Source organism: Dermacentor albipictus, chromosome 1 (assembly GCF_038994185.2).
Source record: "Dermacentor albipictus isolate Rhodes 1998 colony chromosome 1, USDA_Dalb.pri_finalv2, whole genome shotgun sequence".
Lineage (NCBI taxonomy): Eukaryota > Metazoa > Arthropoda > Arachnida > Ixodida > Ixodidae > Dermacentor > Dermacentor albipictus.
Window position 1 is genome coordinate 402394545 of NC_091821.1, and position 19519 is coordinate 402414063.

Genomic DNA, 19519 nt, shown 5'->3' on the forward strand with positions numbered 1-19519 from the left:
AGGGAAACGAAAATTCAGTCAACTCTTTCATATGTGGCTTTATCTTTTCAACCTACATCGTAACAAAGTAAAGTTATACAATTATGTGTGGAAATAAAACGTGTTTATGGCTGTTTTCTTTTTCGTTGTCCCATATCTTTGTTTAGTCGCTTCATTTGTTGCGCCAAGCGGTGGCGCTTTCGCTCTTATCACTTGGGCTGCCATTCCCTTCGTCTACTCTTGCCGCTTTCTATGCACGTGCACGTCTTCTCGTATGCTCTGCAGTTAAAGGTTTTCTTTATGTGTCCGCGACGATCCGGCAAGGTCGGAAAAACTGACGAAAGCACACAAGGCGTGCTGCGAGAGTGCGTGGTGTGGCAACTCGGGGAGCCAGCACGAGGGCGAAATTTTTCAGTTTTCCAGCGGACGAGAGGTAAGCACACTTCCTCTGTGGTCGGTATGAAGAAACGAGCGCTATCCTTATCAAAACAACTGCAGGACGAAACGAAAGTTGCTCCGTGGTTGCGCTCTAGTGAATATCTTTTTGGTTCAGCGCGGCGCATTTTTCTGAGGTGTTCCATGAAACTCAAGCTACTTGCTGACAGTTGCTCATGAGCCGACTTATGCCAGTTGACGCGTAAACGGAAATTTCGCTTCGCTTTCTGTTTGCGGTTGCTATTCATTTTTTTCCCAAGAGTAAAAAACTTGCATATATTCTCCAAAGCAATTTGAATGCTTATTGCAGCACTAACTGGTTACGCTGGAGAGCATTCCGGTGACCGGCTTTTTGTTTTGACATAACTACCTTCAAATGTTCATGAAGACTGCAGAATAAAAAAAAACTATATTCAACCGTCACCATTTGCGTCTTGAACTAAAAGTTCGAGTTATATGCGCGACGACAGAAGTGCGCTTCATTTTTAAACCTGTGCCTAGAATGAGATTTTTTACGTCGCTTCTTCGTACTGTGAACGTTACTTACGCTTTCACGTGTTCTTCAATCATGACCACGCTGTATTTTCCCGATTCATAAATGTGACATATAACAAAATTACGCTCAATGGGGTGTCCTCGCACGGCTGACATGGGAGTAGATGTATGCAGAGTACAACGGCGACCGCTTCCGGTCGGACCACTTCACACAAAGGGACTACGCCGACACTGGCCAAAGATGGACTGTTGTGGTCGGCTGTGTCAACTGTTGGAAAGGAAGTGCAGTCCCTGATCGATGAAGGTAAGGAAAACAAGTTATTATCGCTTGTGAATCTGTGCTTCTGTGGTTCATTATTTTCGTACAGAAACCAATTGACAGGGCATGGTACGAGCGCTGTGAGCACGGTGAGCGCTGTCTTTTCAACGTCGTTTCATACGGCGCCGGGGGCCACGTTAGGTTGCGCAGCGAAGTGTTGTTCCGCGTGCGTCCAGAAACCGTGAGCTTGTCAGTTTATCTCTTGCTCGTCTGCGGTGCGGGATGTTCGCGACTATTGGCTAAACTAAAAAGCCGGACAGTTTTCGCTGGCGATGAGAGAATTAACCTTCGTAAAATGTCGCGACGCGCTTGGCGTTACAGCGTACGATACGACGAAGCCAGTTACTGCGCGCTGTCGTGTTTTCCCTAAGTTTGGTTGCCGCTTTGCAGCAGAAATTCTTCCGGAGCGAAAATTCCAACGCTAAGTTGCCCAGCAGCTTTAAACCACTGAAAGTTTTCCTGCTATGGGTATGTAGAAGTAACATGGTGCCAAACTGAATAAAACGATCCGTTACCTAATCCTTAACAATTTCAATAAAGAGCTTTCGTCGATCAAGAAAACTAGCTAAAAAATCTGATGCCTAATATTTTCTGCCAGCCATTGAGAAACCATCAATGCTTAACATGTTGTATCAATGTACGGGAGCACTAAAACTTGGAACTTGGCTTAATTAGTTTTAGAAGCCTATCTGTAGTTGAAATAATGCAACCGAATTTCTGAACTGGCTTGCAAGAGCTGAAGTTATTATTCTGCCAGCATTGCTTGGTTTTCGCTATCCGAGGCATTCAGTTCACACGCACAGGGTACTTTCTTGTGCATGGGTGTAGCGGAATGAACGAAAACAAGAGTCGTAAGATTTCAGTTCCTTCTATTTATTGACGAAGAAAAAGTAGCGAATGTGGGGGGATTCAGCGCAGAAAGAAGCTGCAATCAATCTTTCTTTCAAGAAAAGAGGAACATTTTTAATACGTTATCAGCACTTCACATAAGAACTGGGGTTGCAATGTGGGCTTGTTGGTAACCCATCTTGAATAGATGTACGGTAGCTTGGTTAAAAGACAGAACAAAAGAAGGCACACAAGGACACACAAAGGGCTTTGTGTGTCCCTGTGTGTCTTCTTTTGTCCTCTCTTTCAATCGTGCTACCATACACCTATTCAGAATAAGAACTGTGTTTGCCATATTTCCCGTGTATAATCTGGACACTTACTGCAAAAACAATTTTACACCGGTTGTTTGTTGCAAGCTGCTGCTGCTGCCCTCAGCTATTGCATGTCATATGAACCAATATGAATACCACACGCTCACTGCAAGTGGCAGCGGGGAAGTGCGTTTGGCGTCTCAGGAAGCATTTGGCCAGGTACGACAAAGGGGACCAGTTTTGTGGATGGTTTTTCATTGATCTTTGAATTACGTTCGCTATTTTTTCTGGTAGCATTAAAGAGAGGCTTCCTTCTCCTTTTTTTTATAAGGAATGTGAGGTTATTTGCATGATAATGTCATCCAGCGACATCACACGTCCTATGTCGAATAGCCTGCCTATGTGTGTTGATGTAACACGTAAACATTGAGCGAAAATATTCTATATGCCAACGCTGAACGTCCCATGCAGCTTTTAATAATGGGCCATAGCACGATGCTCTGCCTATCTTCATCAGCATGGCTACACCCACTGCAGGGCAAAGGCCTTTCACATACTTCTCCAACTACCCGGTCATTATGGTGGTCTGCGTATCAACGCTCGCTTTAATGATGAGCAGAGCTACGTGCATCTAACTTAGCTTAATGTTCTAATAGGTACCGGAAGAGTATCTTAAGCGCGTTCTCTTGTCATGTGCGCTAGAAATTCGATAATAAACGGGCTTTTCATGTTGTTTCTAAAAATGTTACGCGATAGCATATGGAACGCATTTGCCAGTGGAATTCGTTTTACTATGAAACATGACATTTAGGAATAGACAGGATGCTGCGCTTGTCTTGCGTGCCTCTGTGTAGCATTCATTTACACAGCGCGCAAATATGGCGAAAATTTGCCAACTAGCCTGACAAGATGTCCTTGTGATGTAGCTATCTTTACAGGCTCTACACTGCCGAAACGAGGCGAAAAGTGGAAAATATACATACCATATATAGACCACAAGTGTCATCGAATGACTGAGGAATGATACACAAAAGTGCCTCAAGCCAGCGAAGTTAGAGCTGCTCCCAGGACGGAAGTACTACGGAAGTTGATTTATCATGTGAGCCCAGAGCTCCACCAAATCTTCGGGAGCCAGGTGACACTCTATTATCGCTACAAGAAGGGAAGGACATGGAGAAATGTGCGTTGGCGTGGTCACGCACTTATGATGTGTAACTGTACTGAAATATAAAATAAGCAGCAGTCTGCCCTAGGAAATATGTTGCTCTAAAAAGTATCCCATAGACGTGCTGCAGCAGATCTACTACGCACGGCTTATGCTGCTCATAAATTACATCACTCTGGCTCTTGAAAAACAGGGCGAGATAAAGTCCGCTGCATTAAGAAAGCTGTCTGTTGGTAATCCCGATAGTTTTCAGGGCAGTTTCCTGATTAGCCTATCTTTGCCAAATATTTTGACACATTTCGACATTTGTCTAAACATCGTGTAGCGTATTGTCTTTGTGCACACAGTCATTGATTCCACACTTGGGCCCCCCTGTTTGAAAATTATTACATGACTAACATACACGGATATTGGGATGCTAGAATCTTCTTGTGACTACTACGGTAAAGTTGTGCGAGTACTAATGTTGCTCGACACTCCTCCCTTTAGTGTTTACATTAATATAACAAAATTGGGGGTTTCCTTCCGCGAAGCCACGAATAATTTTAACAAGAAAAAAAAAGCGTACGGTCCCAGAAAGAAGTGTTCTAGAGAAGTTGAGATGCATTCGACATCGAAATTCTCACGATGGATAGTAACATAGCTCTGACACCAGTCCTATGCTTCAAACAATTCGCACTAAAGAGCCTATAGCCTCTGTTAAACAAAATGCATAACGCACGTTCAGCGTATTAGGAGGTCTTGAAACCATTCAAAACGTAATCGTTCTGAGCAGGTTTCTGTAATCCATTGAATGCAGCCGATTTGAATCACCTTTAAATGTGTTTTTCTATGTCCCGAAGCTAGGCGTTCAATAATACCTTTGTGCATAAGCCTGTCCTTGCCCAACCTTAACCGACGATAAACAGCCGATTGACACATGCTTCTTCTACTTTTACAGTTGATCGACAATAACAATCGTTGCGACTTGTAGTTAGTTATCTTGGAAATGTGCCAGTCATGTCTAGATGGTGATATAACAAATTAAGTGCATTATAAATTTTAAGAAACACCTGCAATATGCTCGTGAGGATTTTCGTAATACCTTATTAACAATGTTGCAGCTCTGAATGAAGCTCTGTCGGTCTGACATGTGGTATCGTGAAACAAAACCAAATATAGAAAGAAAGTATACACACTTTCAATATAATCTGATGAAAGCACAAGGAGAGCTGTGCAAGAAATTTACTAGGTAGCAGGTTTCTTTTTTTCTTTTTTGGACTAGGAAGCACGCCCGTTCTACGGAATAAAAAAATGAAGTTATTTTTACTGGTATGCGAAAGATGTCGGTCAGCTGCTCTTGAAAAGCACAATTAACAAATAACTGTTGCGACAAAAAGTACTTTGGTACAGTTGTGTTGTGCACAGCAAACAAACATCACCTCTGTAGCAATTTTCTGTCCATGACAAATTGTCGGAAGCTGTCTTATGCATGTACGATCGTAGTACAGAATGCGCCAATTTGTACTGAATAATGAGATACCAAGCTCTATACTATTATATTGTGTATGAATGCCACAGGTTGCTAATAAAAGCAGTGATTAAATAACATTTTTCTCCCTACTAATGTTTTACCGAAACAAGATAGCCGCTCGCCATGGCAGGCTGGCTCGCGTATGTTGAACATAGCAAAAAAAGTAAGTTTTCCGTCACATGCATTGCACACATGTGCGTACAAGAAAAATAGAAGCCGAAGAGCATTGAAATCACGATATGAGAGAGGCAACCAATCTGTAAATAAAAATAAACGTAGGTGCTCATGTGCGTTGGCGCCTGCAGGGGAAAGTCGTGTGCCCATCGAGTGCATGACAGACAAGCGGGATGTCATTTTCCCCTCACCCATCAACCAAGCCGTTGCCATGGCAGCATGCTCGATATTTTTTTTTCTCTCGGAAGTTTGGCCTACGAAGCGGCAGGGGAGAAAGTGATGCTTGTGACGCGTTTTCCGTTTACCGTGGGGGGGGGGGGGGGGTAAATCGGTACAGCACCTCACATAGCCGTGTTGTTAGTAGCGCCTGTGACGTGTCTATGTGCCGTCTTTGTAAGTGTGCCTTCGCGCTACACTCTTACGTTAAGAAAACACCAACTAGCCCAAGAAGACGTCCTCCTTCGTCTGCGCAGTTGTGCGCGAGGTGGTTATTGAATCGTCGTATTAAGCGCCAACAGCTTGGCCACCCCACGGCCGCGAGGCACGCCATTCTGTCGGTGTTTTAGGCTGTATTAAATACTTCCAAGCGTAGAAAGAATGCTTACGACCTCGAAGTGACTGCAGAGTGGTCCAGAAGCTATGAAAATCTGACCTTGAATTCTTTTTCGTGCCTTTATGTACCTAAGTGTAGAAGAGCGCTGGGGCTGAAATTAACGAAGCTTTTTGTTTGCAAGTGTTCTCTGGCATTGGCCGACCGACTTCGCCAATGATATGTCCTACATTACTATTGGCTTGAAGCTTTTACCCTCAGAAATTTCCATGAATGTGCTCCCTAATATTCGTTCTGCAGCTCTTGTAATCTTACTATTATATGTTGAAGTGATGTAAAAATAATACTTGTATTTTACAATAGCTAAGCGAGAGCAGAAATCGCACGCCTACGTTAAAGAGGTCAAATGCACTGCTAATTGGACCTTACTCATAAATATAATATCTACTCATTCAACCCTGTATCACTGCCCGTCCAGAATTTTACATGTTGTATAAGGAAGACACAAAAATAAAAAGGAAAAAGTGCATGGACAACTAAGCAGTGGCTACTCACAACGGCAGTTTGTATCAAGCGCTCCTTGTCCGCCTTCTTTTTCGTGGTGCTTTCTCAGTGCCCAACGTGGTAAATTCTGAAGATCAACTGGCCCCACACCGCGTCGTTCTGGAATTCACTGCACGTCTTTTTTACTAAGCACTTCGTTGAAAAACACATGGTCAGACCAAGACCACCGTGAACATAAGTGACCGAACTAAACATAATACGCAACTAATAACGCTTGAGTGAGCTGTCCTTGTCTATGCATCTCCTCCTTTATTGTACCCAGGGTTGATTTTATTCCATTGCGCGCTATATGTTTGCGATGGGCCACATCAGGCAGGCGGAACAGAGGAAGGTTCTTTTCTCTACATTTTGTACGTTATTAATGATGTACAGTATCACGAGTCATCAAACTTAAGTCTGTGTGTCTTCAAGAGATTCACTGCTCCAAGAGGAGCATCGACCTGCTACATCAGTGTGTGCTGCCACAGCACGTAAATAATACTGTAAAAAAATTCACGTGTGGTTTCACTGCTGTTAAGATGGAGTACCAGCTAAGCTGTTTATATAGCTCACGACATAGAGGTGAAGCAGAGTTTATGTCGATGGAAGGAGCAAATTTAATTTCTCTTAAGCGGTGATGGTGGTCACCCAGGCCTCGCTTCATACTATGCAAAATCTTATACGTCTTATCACTCGGATCTGCATTTATTGTCCTGATCGGTGGTCATCGTGACGATAGGTCATTAAAACGCGCATTTTCGTATCGCATCTGTTATTAAATGCGTAAGCCTTTCTGTGCATACCCAACGAGAAATTTATATAACATAAGACAATGAATGGCTCGTACTCCCTTTCGCAATGGCTCAGACTCCCGTAAGCGAGAAAAGAATTTTCTACCCAAAGGTAGGCGGATTTTGAATATGGTGCCAATTGATATCTACTGAAATTGCATATCGATGTGATGAGACATAAGCTTTTGCATAGAATGAAGCAATTTTGCAACGAATTCGGGAGCTCAGTTTTCGCACGGCCAGATTTGTTGACACAAAAAATCCACAGAATCCTACAGCTATGAACAGCTTCGCTGTAAAAATTCGACAGATACACCTAAGATTGCTTACATGTGGGAACGCGAAAGTATTGTAGTCCCTTTCGTGAGATGTTTTCTTTCGTGCAAGCTCCTGCCTGCGTTTGAACTGCGCCTCGGTAAGGGCCGTCGACCGTCTCAACGAGCTCGCTTTCTCGCAAGGATTTCATAGCTAGAAGGAATGATCGGCGCCGTTCAAATGAACTTTAATGCGTCTCGTTAACGCGATAGCGTTAGGGGCCCCTTGTCGCCGGACATCCGGCGCCAGTGTCCAGCGTCGACCATCTTTCCGCGAAATATAATTCCGAACCAACGCATATTCTATACGGCACTAAAGTTGCTCATACTTTGGCTTACGCTCTTTACAAAGTCATTCCTCGAACTTTTGAGGGTGACAGCACGCAAACAAATGGCATGAAGCAATACATCTTGAAGGGGCAGCGCAATATGGCAGCCCTCTGAGCATGGATGCACTCCAATCTATAAACACACCACAATACTTTCCGCGCATAGAAATCAGACCATGAGTTAGAGTATTGAGGGCTACTATATCAGGAAATAAAGGTTGCGTTGTGTAAGCATGTCATCGTTAAATTTGTATGAAAGAGAATTTTAATTTTTAAGCCGCCTCATAGTGTGGCATTACATTACAGGGTTTTGCGTTTTTTGCCTGTGCACTGATAATGACGCCATCGATGGGAGAGCACGTGGCTATGTGTTGTGTACATAAATTTCTGTATGCCTCCGAATAAAGTAGTTGTGAGTTCATAGCTGTCCCGTGTGTTCCTGCCTTTTCTCTTCCTCATATTGCGCTGCCCCTTCAAGATGTTCAACCAGTACTAACTTGCTCAAATGTCGATCCTTCTACAGTATGAAAGAAAACACCGATAGCGCATGCCTCTTATGTTAAATTTTCTATGACTGAAGTACCAAAAGGGCGAAACAATAGCAGAAGATCGGCCCACACAAGAGGCCGCATGGGTTGCACCGTCACTTTGTCCGATGATAGATAGTCAAATAGAAAACCGTTCACCTTGAACAAGATCCTGGGAGGGACCCATGGCCACGCATATCGCAGCTACAAAAGGCCACAAAAGCGCTGCTGCGGTATTTGAAAGCTACCGGAATGAGTCGCCGTGTGTGATCCGGAGTGAGTGACCAAACGATATCCCCAGTGAACTTTCACTTCTTTTTTTAACATTTCCGTTCCTTATTCCCTTTCGTCAGTTTAGGGTAGCCAACCGGGCTCAGTCCTAGTTAACTTCCCAGCCTTTAACTTACAATTTGCTCTCTCTCTCTTGCGCAATTATGCATGCACTAGACACACCTTTAGCCAACGGGAATCATGTAGCTGCCGTTCCCTATAGGGAAGCGTGCTGATGTCGCACCCAGGAGCCCCAGGTTCGATTCCCACCCAGACCCACGTTTGCTAGATTTTCTTTACATAGCCATAAATTTGCTTTGTATAGAGGAACCATTCCGAGAAATTTGACTTCAATCCGAGAGTGCTGTGACGTGTTTTTACTCCTTCCGCCGTCGTCCACTTTTGGCACAATCTTTCGGCCATGTCGACTGCGCCGACTGATTTTCGCGTAATGGAGCATATAATGCTTTCGCATTAAAACGTCTTACAATACCATGCTGCACATCGGTGTTGGTGCACATCGCAACAAAAAGACGGAGGGGACGGACGAGCGCACAGAGCACTGTGTTCCCTTCATTGTCCCCTGCATATTTGTTTTGCGGTCCATAACGACATTAAGCCCTGTTCTAACGGCAAGCACAATCCTGTAGCCTTCTGATGACTAAGAAATCACATGTGCATACTCAGGAGCGCGAGAACAGCAAGGCTATATATAAGAAAATATTTGTTATAAAATATATGTAAGGGCAGCAAAAAAAAGAAAAAAGGAAAAAGATAATCTGAACACACGATCTGTAAAACTGCGATGAAAGGTGAGCAGAGTTTTATGAGCATGTTCATTGTTTTCATTTCTGAGCTAGGGTCTTCCCAAAATTTATCGCGTTCAATTACTCTGGGTCATCGCTGCACCATAATAAATTGACAAGCTTGTGAATCTGGGTTTCGAAATAGAAGACGTAATGTGTTTAATGTGGCTACTTAAAATCAACACTTCGCAATTTTGTCAAGCATTTTCGACCTTGGGAGCATGTATAAGGCAATAAAAATTAAAATCTGGGGTTTTACGTGCCCAAGCCACGATGTGATTATGAGCTACGCCGTAGTCGGAGACTCCGGATTAATTCTGACGACCAGGGAATCTTTACTGTGTCCCCAATGCAGCGCACACAGGCGTTTTTGCATTTCGCCCCCATCTAATGCGGCCGCCGCGGCCGAAGTCGCTAACAAGGAGATAAAAAAAAAGAGCTGTCGGCGAAACTTTGATGGAAGCGCAAGTTGACTGATTTCATATTTCTCCTTTGTTGCGCTACTTAGCAAACAAGATACTGCGGAAAGTTAGGAAAATTGGGCAGTGTCGCGCAAAGGGCGGTGAACTGAAAGCAATAGAAATATTTCTTAATGATGTTAGACGGTGCTCCACATGGTGGCTGTAGCTCGACTCAACTTCGGCGACACTCTCTCGAGTGACACCGAAGGAAACAAACGTGCCGAGTGGAGGAGCCTTCTGAGAGAAGCAGGAGTAGCGTGTCAAAGAAATGAGCTTTTTATTTGATATTTCGCTCACCTGTTTTTGAAGCGTTAGGTTAGCAAAGCAATCTTTATAAGGTATTTGTCATGCTTTTCAGTTAAAAAGATAGGGCTTTTTGCTTGGGTAGAAATGGCTAAGGAATAATTTTTTTTCCCCAAATAGGGTTACATTATACTGCGCCTTGTTAGTACGAGATGACGGTTGGGACTAGGCGGAAACTACGCATGCGTTATTCTGATTGCGAGCGCTCTTACGCCTTGGAAGAAGCGCGGTTTGAGTCAGTACGCGAAGCGAACGGTGCAGCTTTTATCTGTAGGATGTGCGTGCTAGGGTCGCGGCTAGATCGTCTATACCAGGAGAAGTATAAGCCAGTTAGGCGGGTTGGAGATCTAGAAAAGGAACTCGGGAGTGAACAGAATCGGAGGAAGTAGAAGATAAGCTAGCCATCGTAGAAATGGAGCTGAGGATCACTATCGCGCAAAGGAATGGTGAACGCTTCGATGCGAGCAATGCGAACGGCGCTGGCTGCGAAGCGCTAGCAGCTCAGCAAGCCGAAACCACCATGCGAGGAAGCATTGGCGGAAACGTCAGGGGTGGTCGCGAAGGGGCTGCCAACTGACGTGGCGGCCGCAGAAGATGACGACAAAGCAAAGTGCAAGGATAAGAGAGGGGAGGAGGGCAATGAGTCTAAGGTGCAGCTTTTGGCGATGAGGAGAAGGAAAAGTGTCGAGTTGTCGTTGTTGCGGAATCCAACATGCGTAAAGTAGAACCGGCGATAACAGAAAGGGCACGTACAGGCGAACGAGTTCAGGTCAGGGCGTTTTCGGGAAGGCCGTTTATGGAAGGGATAGCGAAAGCCAAGGAACACATGTGGGACGCACACAATGGAGGAGAGGCACCTAGTGGTGATAATTGGGCCAGTGAATGACGTACTGCAAGGACGAGAGGCCGGATTGCGAAGCAAATAGTGAAATGGGTCCCGAACCTGCGCATTGTTTCAAAGGAAGTGCAAATCGCAGTGTGCACGTTGCGAGAGGCTGAAAGACAGGGATATTCATTGAAAGGGCAATGTTTACAGCAAACAGGGGAATTTGGACGCTAGCTAAGGTAATGGATTTTACGTTCGTTAACATCAACCGAGAAGTGCACCGAGCAGGCGCGAAGACTTTTTTTGTCCGTGATGGGATGCATCTTAGAGAAAGTGTAGCAACGCTGGTTGGACGTCGATTCGCGGCGCGGGTTGTAGCCATTTTAGGCAGACCCAATGCAATCAGGAAGATAGGGTATTGAATGCAGCCACAAACCAAGGGGCGGGAAAGGGCAGAATTAGACCACAAGGAGTTAGGAAAAGGCGCACAAAGGACAAGAATATGGAAGGCAAAATTTATTACATAAACATGCAGGATGGTCGAAAGCAGAAAGAATTGCTGGAAATTCAAACGCAGCTGAATGACGAAGCGATTAGCGTGTACGCCGTGACCGAAACGCATTTACGAGATTTGGAGCAGCCGCCTGCTATTGACCATATTGTATGGGAAAGGTGCAACAGAATGACTGGGTCAAGAAATGGTGGATGCGTAGGCATGCTAATTAGGCGAAGTCTGATGTGTCAAAGGGTAAAAGAGACATGTAAGGCACGTTTATGGATTAACGGAACCTGGCAAGGTCAAAAAACGTAGCTGGGAGTAGCTTGCCTATACACAGGAAGTGATAGCAAAGATAAAAGTAAGAAATTGATTAATAGCATTAGACGCGATATTAATGAGTTCAAGAAATCGAGTTTGGTGAAATATCCCCATACCCGATGGGATATATGAATGCGCACATGAAAGATTTAGACGGATATACTGAATACAACAATTCTCTAGTACTGGATCTATGTGACGAACAAAACGTTATAGCAGTTAACAAGAAAAATAAGTGCCAATGCAGAAATCGGCAGTCATGATGTAGACAGGGCCTTAGTCTCAGAAGTAGCCTATGAACAACTATACGAAATGATAATAGACAAACATGGAGAAAGTAGCCTGGGTAGTTATCATAGACGTGTAACATAAAAGCTTTAGAGACACAGACGGGCCAAACACGAACGAATAGAATCAAATTAAAAAAATCATGAAGAGAAAATAACAGATATCGCAAAAAAACAAAGAATATTGAGCCTTTTCCACAGGAGTCTGGGACTGTAAGGAACTGGTAGACGTTACAAACAGACAAGGAACTTTATTCATGTCCCTGAGAGGCTCCGTTTCCGCCTTGTCAGGGAGGTGATGAAGCCATGGAACGCTCCCACGTTGGCACGGGGAGGCCTCGCCTCACCGCCTCATCGTGGGCTCTCTGGACAGCCCATACTTGACGTGAAAGCTCGGAGCTCCGCAGCGCAGAGCTCCGTTCTTCTGCGGCGCAGCTATGCGGGCCTCACTGTAACCAGGGGCATCCCAAGATTATGTGTTCTAAATAACTTCTCTGTCCACAGGTCGGGCAGTCCTGACTAAAGGCGTCTGGAGTGATGGAATGAAATAAAGTCAAGTTTGAATACAATCATGTCTGAAGCATGCCCAGTGTCATAGCTTGTGGTCTGTTTAGTTTACCGTGTGTATGTGGAAAGTGGGGGTGGGGACGGGAGTAGACCCTCCTGCTAAGGTAGTTGTAGTAGTAGGTTGAACAAGACCACGACTCGCATTCGCGTCCGCGCGGTGGGTTAGTGCGCGCTCTTGCACGTGTGCGTTGTCGTTGAGGTTGGGGAGGGAATCCAGCTGGGAATCGAGATTACTCCACCGACGATGGTTCTCTGTGCTTCTTCGGCGATGGAGATAGAGGCGAGTGCCCTGACCGCCGGCCTTAAATCAGTGCACATTTCAGTACTGTCTTCGTCTAGGATTACCAAAGGGATCGCTGCCTGCTCCGCCCTAGCCGGTTGCACGTTATACTGCAGGAAATGACAGACACGGCAAAAAAAATTTTTTCGTTGGAAAAGGAAGCCGCGTAATTGGTGGAATATGGAAGTAAAGCGAGCTATAGAAGGGCGTAAGCAGGCGTCTAGGGATCATCGAAAAGCCAAAAAAGCGGGATTACACGAAGGAGAGGTGCGCCTTAGATGGAACAAATGCAGAGAAAGGAAAATGGTGGCGAGTGAGTTCGTGCAAGAAATGTTAAGTGCACAAGTCAGCTTTGGTTGCACAACATTCGTAAAAGACAGAGGGGCACCCCAAAAAGATTGTGGAACCATATTTAAGCACTCTGAGCTCCAAATAAAAATTCGCAAGCGGCTATAAGGGATGAAGACGGTAATACATACGAAGAAGACAATGTGTTGCCGTACGTTACAGACGTTACTAGCGATAACTTCAGCACGAAAGAGTGTGTTGTTCAGATTTAAACAGATTGAGCTGCAACAGAGAAACCTGGGAGATCAAAATTTAGCATAGAAAGTTGTTACCAGAAAAATCCAGAAGAAAATGTCCCAATAGGAAGGCAGCAGGAGCCGATAAAATCGCTGTACAGCTACTTAAAAACCACGATCCTAAATAAGGCTCTGCTGACTAATACCACAGAACAAGTGATTATAACGGAGAAAATCCGGTCGGATGGCGTGAAAGCAAGATGAATGTCATCTATAAAGGCATATTTGATAAGGACAAGAGCTAGTACAGGCCAGATACAGTAACGTCGGTCATATATAGAATGGATATGCAAGACCTAAAATTGGAACTGTCGAAGTGGGTGGACAGAAACGATGTACTCGGAGAACGGCAGAATGGGTTCAGGCCAGGCAGACGCCTTTCTTTTTGCCAGCGCAATGCGGCATCGCGCCACACAGTGTCTTCCAGGCAGCTCGACGCGCGTTCCATAACTTGGCCTCGAAGCTGTCTCGGCTGTCGCTTTATCTCTCTACGCAGACTGTCTCCGATGCTGGCCTGAATTGGAACATACCCCTTATAACACTACGCTCTTTAAGCACATGTGCCGTCGATAGCGGGAAAGTACGACATCGTCGTCACCGACGGCGCGAACGTGCTTCGAGAAGCCGTGTATAATTGCTATCACAAGAAATGTGCTCCGCTTCAAGATGAGAATTTAGCGCTTCTTACAAGCCTTCATTACATAGGTGATGAGCCACTAGACAAGTGAATGACTTTCTGCAATACAAAGGTGGCACTGCAGACTCCACTGAACACCTTTACGACGCGGACCGCACGAACAGCGTGTATTTCAGATTACAGAGACGACGCACCATATAAATGATGCAGGCCATGAAATAACTTTCCAATGGCTTCCAAGTGACTGCGGGATTATCGGCAATGAAGGTGCCAATAAAGTTGCGCGTTCAGCCCATACTGAGGACCACCACGCGCCAATACCACTTTCTAGAACTTGCGCAGCACGGAAGCTCCACCTGCTTGCTCTCCAGTGCACCACGTTGTGATGGAATGAGCCACATTTAAGGAATTCCCGAATTTACTCCCTTGAGCTCACATTAAGCCATTGAGTTCCATCAGAACTTCGCCATGGAGTCGCCGCGCTTTTGTATCAAGTGTGGTCGGGCGTAGCTTTTACCAAAGCCTATGCGTTCCACATAGGCTTTGGTAACATAGGCTTTGGTGACACCGCAATCGCTAACAACTGCGGCCATGAAGAGTCGATTGGCCATATTGTGTGCGACTGTCCGCAGTACAGTCCACAGAGGGAATCGGTCACGAACTCAACTTGCTGGAGGACCGACCACTATCGGAAGAAGGAATTTTACACCATCGACAGGACGTAATGTCACGGAAAAAGGCCGTGCAAGCACTACTGCGCTTCTTGCGATCTATCAACCTTTGTGAACGTCTTTAACTGGAACGCCCTGAGTGGGTGTGTCTCTGTGTATCCAGTTTTTTATCCTTTCCTCTCTGCTCACTTTCTTACCCTTATCTCCCAACCCCAGTGTAGGGAGGTAACCCGGAGGCTGGTATCTGGTTAACCTCCCTGCCTTTCCTCTTCATCTTTCTCTCTGTTCGCTCCACAAGCATACAAAAAAATTCTGTAGTCCTGTAGAAAGAACTGGTAAATCCAAGAGCCACCCTGTAAATTTTAACTACGACGTGCGAGCTTGCATATAAACAAGAAGTGCTAATTGCCATTATTAGTAGAATATTTCTTTTTGGTAAATATTCAATTTTCACGTGTCCGCAAAAAACGAAAGGCCAGAATTCATATAGCCAGCTATATTTAAAGAGATTCTTTGTTAGTCTCATTACCTCAAATCAAATCAAACTTTATTTCAACATTCGGGATGCTGAGGGCCCTGGTCAAAAAAGCCGCTACACGGGCTTGACTAGGCCCACGAGCCAGTACAAATGGCAAGGACATGCAAACAGAGCAATGCAAAGGCGCATTTACCGCAAGAAAAATAAAAAATAGCTCATAATAAACCAAACAGCAGTCTCGGACACAGTGTGTGTGCAGATCCAACAGAAACTTAATGGCGATGCACGGCATCTAGCGCTAAAGGCAGGCGATGCATCAACTGCTACTGTTGCTACCTCAATAACTCAAGCAAGGTTTGCGCCATTTAGATTCGAAGGCTGCTTTGAGTCTGTGTATTTATTGCTATCATCATCATCATAATCATCACCATCATCATTACCAGCAGCAGCAGCAGCAGCCCGGTTACGCCCACTGCAGGGCAAAGGCCTCTCCCATACTTCTCCAACTACACCGGTCATGTACTAATTGTGGCCATGTTGTCCCTGCAAACTTCTTAATCTCATCCGCCCACTTAACTATCTTCCGCCCCCTGCTACGTTGCCTTGCCCTTGGAATCCAGTCCATAACCCTTAATGACCATCGGTTATCTTCTCTCCTCGTTACATGTCCTGCCCATGCCCATTTATTTTTCTTGATTTCAATTAAGATATTAACTCGCGTTCGTTCGCTCACGCAATCTGCTCTTATCTCTTAACGTTACACCCATCATTCTTCTTCCCATAGCTCGTTGCGTCGTCCTCAATTTAAGTAGAACCCTTCTCGTAAGCCCCCAGGTTTGTGCCCCGTACGTGAGTACCATTTATTGCTATAGGAGGACGAAAATGGCACAACCTTTTTTATTACCTTGCCAAAAAAGTTTATTCACGGAAGTGGACCACTTCTATTTACTAATATGTCTAATGGATAGGCTGAACCAGATTAGGCTTTCTTGCATTTAAATTTCAAGAAATATTTAAAGTCTTAATAGTGCGAAGAACGCCTAAGCTCAGTTTATATGACGTATAACCTGTGCTATGAGATAAAAATCAATGTAGATATCTCGCACCTTATTTTGCAGTGGTAGCAATGGGAAACATTTCGCTAAACATGGCTTACCTGTTTATTTTCAGAATAGAATGATTCACTAGGCATCAAAAACAGGAAGGAAATTTTCTTTCCGTGAACTTTCTATTTCAATCCCCTACGTAAAGTTTGTCTAACAATTACGAAGAACTGCCATATCGCAAATCAAGTTATACCAACACAAAACACAGGGTGCGCCATTCCCTGAAAGCTTCGGGAAAGTTTCTCACGGAGATAATGAGGCTTATTTCGTCGGAAGTCCACTGCCTTTATCGCGCCACTGAACCGGTGTAAGCCGACCTCTTCGCTGACCTATTGTATCCTGCGACCGAGCTCGGTTAGTTCCTAGCTCCTTTATTTAAGAAAAAAAGACACGAAAAAAAAACGCCTGCGCGTTAATAGCAAATACCGTCAGTCTCCAGAAAAACATACTAGCCCAGGAAGTACGATCAGGGACCTTGTGCTTAGCCAATCTTCGTATGGCCTAGAAAGCTGTGGCCGTCAAGGAGTTAAAAATGATCTGGAAGTTCGAGAGGGTGTATGTGAGGCGAGAAGAAACTGACAAATCATTTTTGAAGTGGTCGTGAAGCGTTGACTCGCAGTTCTTTATCTACTCACCCGCGCTATTTTGCTCTTAGCGCGACTGCTTATAATCAGCTACTTCTCACCAGCCGTGCCAGCCAGCTGCGTGCTGTGTCCATTGTGCTCAATATCTGCACAGAAAGTTGCTGGGCTGCTGGTTCTTCATTTTATCAACTCTTTTTTTTCATTTCTTTTTTTTTTCTAAACACAAAAGAGAGAAGTGGTTTCAAGTTCGCTGCTTCATGTCTATTTCCGTTCCTTAAAGTGCCGAGGGCTCATGCCCTGCTTCACAATAGTTTTCAAGCGCTGGAGATTTAAAGGCGATGAGAACAGTTCCAGAAAGCGGGCACTAGGAGCGGGCTTTAACAACGTTTCCGGACCACCTCTCCAGCCGCCAACGCAGGCTATCTCGAAAATTAAGCTCGGAATGGGACCATCCGCCAACGGAGGCCAATTACCGAGCCTCGCTACAGGCAACGCCGACGAGCAACTTTCTATTGCGGCAGATAACTTCACGCAGATTCATGGGGACGGCACAGTTGCGAAGCGAGACACCGAGTGTGGACAAGAAAGACGAGTGCGGTAACTGAAGAACGGCGCGCGGCTAAGTGCGTCGAAGCGTGGAGGAGACTGCGCTATCCGTCTTAGAAACTTTCGTCGGTTCCGCGAAAGAGCTTCCGTTGCGTCGGAAGTTTCGAGTGCGCCGAGGATTTTCTCTCAGAATCCACTCAGCGCCATTTAGCGCTCAGCTCCCGCGTTCTCTCGTAAAATGGAAGAGCCGAGTGCCGCTGCGTGGCTTCTTTCTGCAGCCTAATAGAGGAATGGCTACTGTGTCGAGCAGGCGGTTGGTGCCTGTGATCCCAATGAGGGATAATTGTTTTGAGTACCGTGTCGCTCCTTTGAACAGCAGCTCTATCCTGGCGGATTGTGGTACCTCTGGAGCCTCCACTGCAGAGCACAAATGTGCGCATTGCGAGTTACCTGGCGGTAATGCTTTGCTAAGGAACCCATGGGGAAGCAAAAGAAAAATATAACCGAAACGCTTTGGGAGGCTTAGGGCTTTGTTTGCCTTCTTTCTCATGCCTGGAGTATAAGCTAGGGGTCTCTTACAACACAAATAACAACAGCTGATCTGAAAAAAAATTGTCCAAAACCTGGGTGTGTGTAATTTTAAGAAAAAGAAATAACTTCGTAAAAAAAATACAAAAACTTAGATGGCATAACGGAAGTCTGCAAGGACGTGACCTTTAGCGCAGCACACTATCTGATCGCAATGAATGTTCGACCGCCAGTGCACATGGGAAGACAGCCGACACAGTTATTTTCCTTTTCTTTACTGGCCCTGCATTGCGTATACATGCAAGGCCTTAGAAATTAGCCTTAGGGGGCTTCAGTGGCAACACGGCTGATGAGGTATAAATGACCCCATTAATGCTTTCATTAATGCTTTCCACAGCTCCCCCTGCTGTACGGAACCTCTCATTAGGCTATATAAATTTCCCTTCCGTAATCTCAATGCCTTCTTCAAAATTCCTAAAACAATTTTGACAGAAAAAGAGAGTGATTCATGCGCTTGGAGCGCTGTGTCAGCATCCATCACTTTTTGAGAATGCCAATGTCTCTGATCGAACATCCCTCTGAAATCTGAGTTTCCGCTTTTACCTGTTTAAGTATAGTCGGCGCAGTAACTTCGTTTCAAAGATTTCGCCACGAAAACTGTACCGCGCTGTACAATTGGCGGGTTCTCGGGGATGCTATGGGTAACAGTGAACATGAGGGAAACTCGCTTGAAAGTTGGGGTAGCGGCCAGAGAGAGCGTAGCAGAACAACGAAGTCTCAGTCGCCGGATCGCAGCCCGTATAAAGACACCAGCTGGGCTACCCGCTTGAACACAGCTGCTTCCAGCGAGCTTTCTTTTTTAGGCTCACCGCAGCGTCTCGTCGTATCTGACAGCCGCGTGAGCCTTGCCGAGACAATCGCTGTACCGTTAGCATTGCCTACAGCGTCACGTTGCACCAAGCAAGTCGTGGGCAAGCACATGGTCAGAGAGTGGGGTTTGCCGAAAGAGCTGCGGTAGCTGACGGCACACTGGTTGTACATTTCTCGCCTCATAATGCTACGGCAGCGTGTCTCCCCTAATGCGCCGATAAATCTTTTCAACAGCACTCGACTGGCAATTGTCATTGTTTCCTTGTCGATCTTGAACTATACGGTGCAGTTTTCATTTAAGCTGCTGGGTTTACCAAAGGCTATGCTTTTTAATATTGCAGTCCTGTCCACAGAAGCCTTCTCGCGATATGCGTTCCAAAGAAGTACGTAAAATTCCTAGGGTTGCATCTTTTTTCTGGAGATATCGTTAAAATTGGTTTTGAAATCCCCAATTTCCCCCTTGTCCTTTTAAGAACATTCGCTGCCTTTTTCCACACCGTGCTAACACTAATTCAATTCAAATTGCCCTAATTTCTTGTGAGAGGTGGTATTGATGCGGAAAAAAAGGGCTTGCGAGTATAAGCTGTGCTTATACCACGTGGTTTTAACGTTTGCAACGTTT

The 19519-nt window shown here is 45.2% G+C and overlaps 1 protein-coding gene across 1 annotated transcript in view; it reads left to right on the forward strand.

The window, feature by feature from the left end:
• The first annotated feature begins 276 nt into the window (after window positions 1-276).
• LOC135903601 (uncharacterized) overlaps window positions 277-19519 on the forward strand; it is a 193898-nt gene continuing 174655 nt past the window's right edge. The window contains exons 1-2 of the mRNA XM_070532121.1: window positions 277-412; window positions 1084-1213. The gene's annotated coding sequence lies outside the window, so the exon portion shown is untranslated. The remainder of the gene's footprint in view (window positions 413-1083; window positions 1214-19519) is intronic.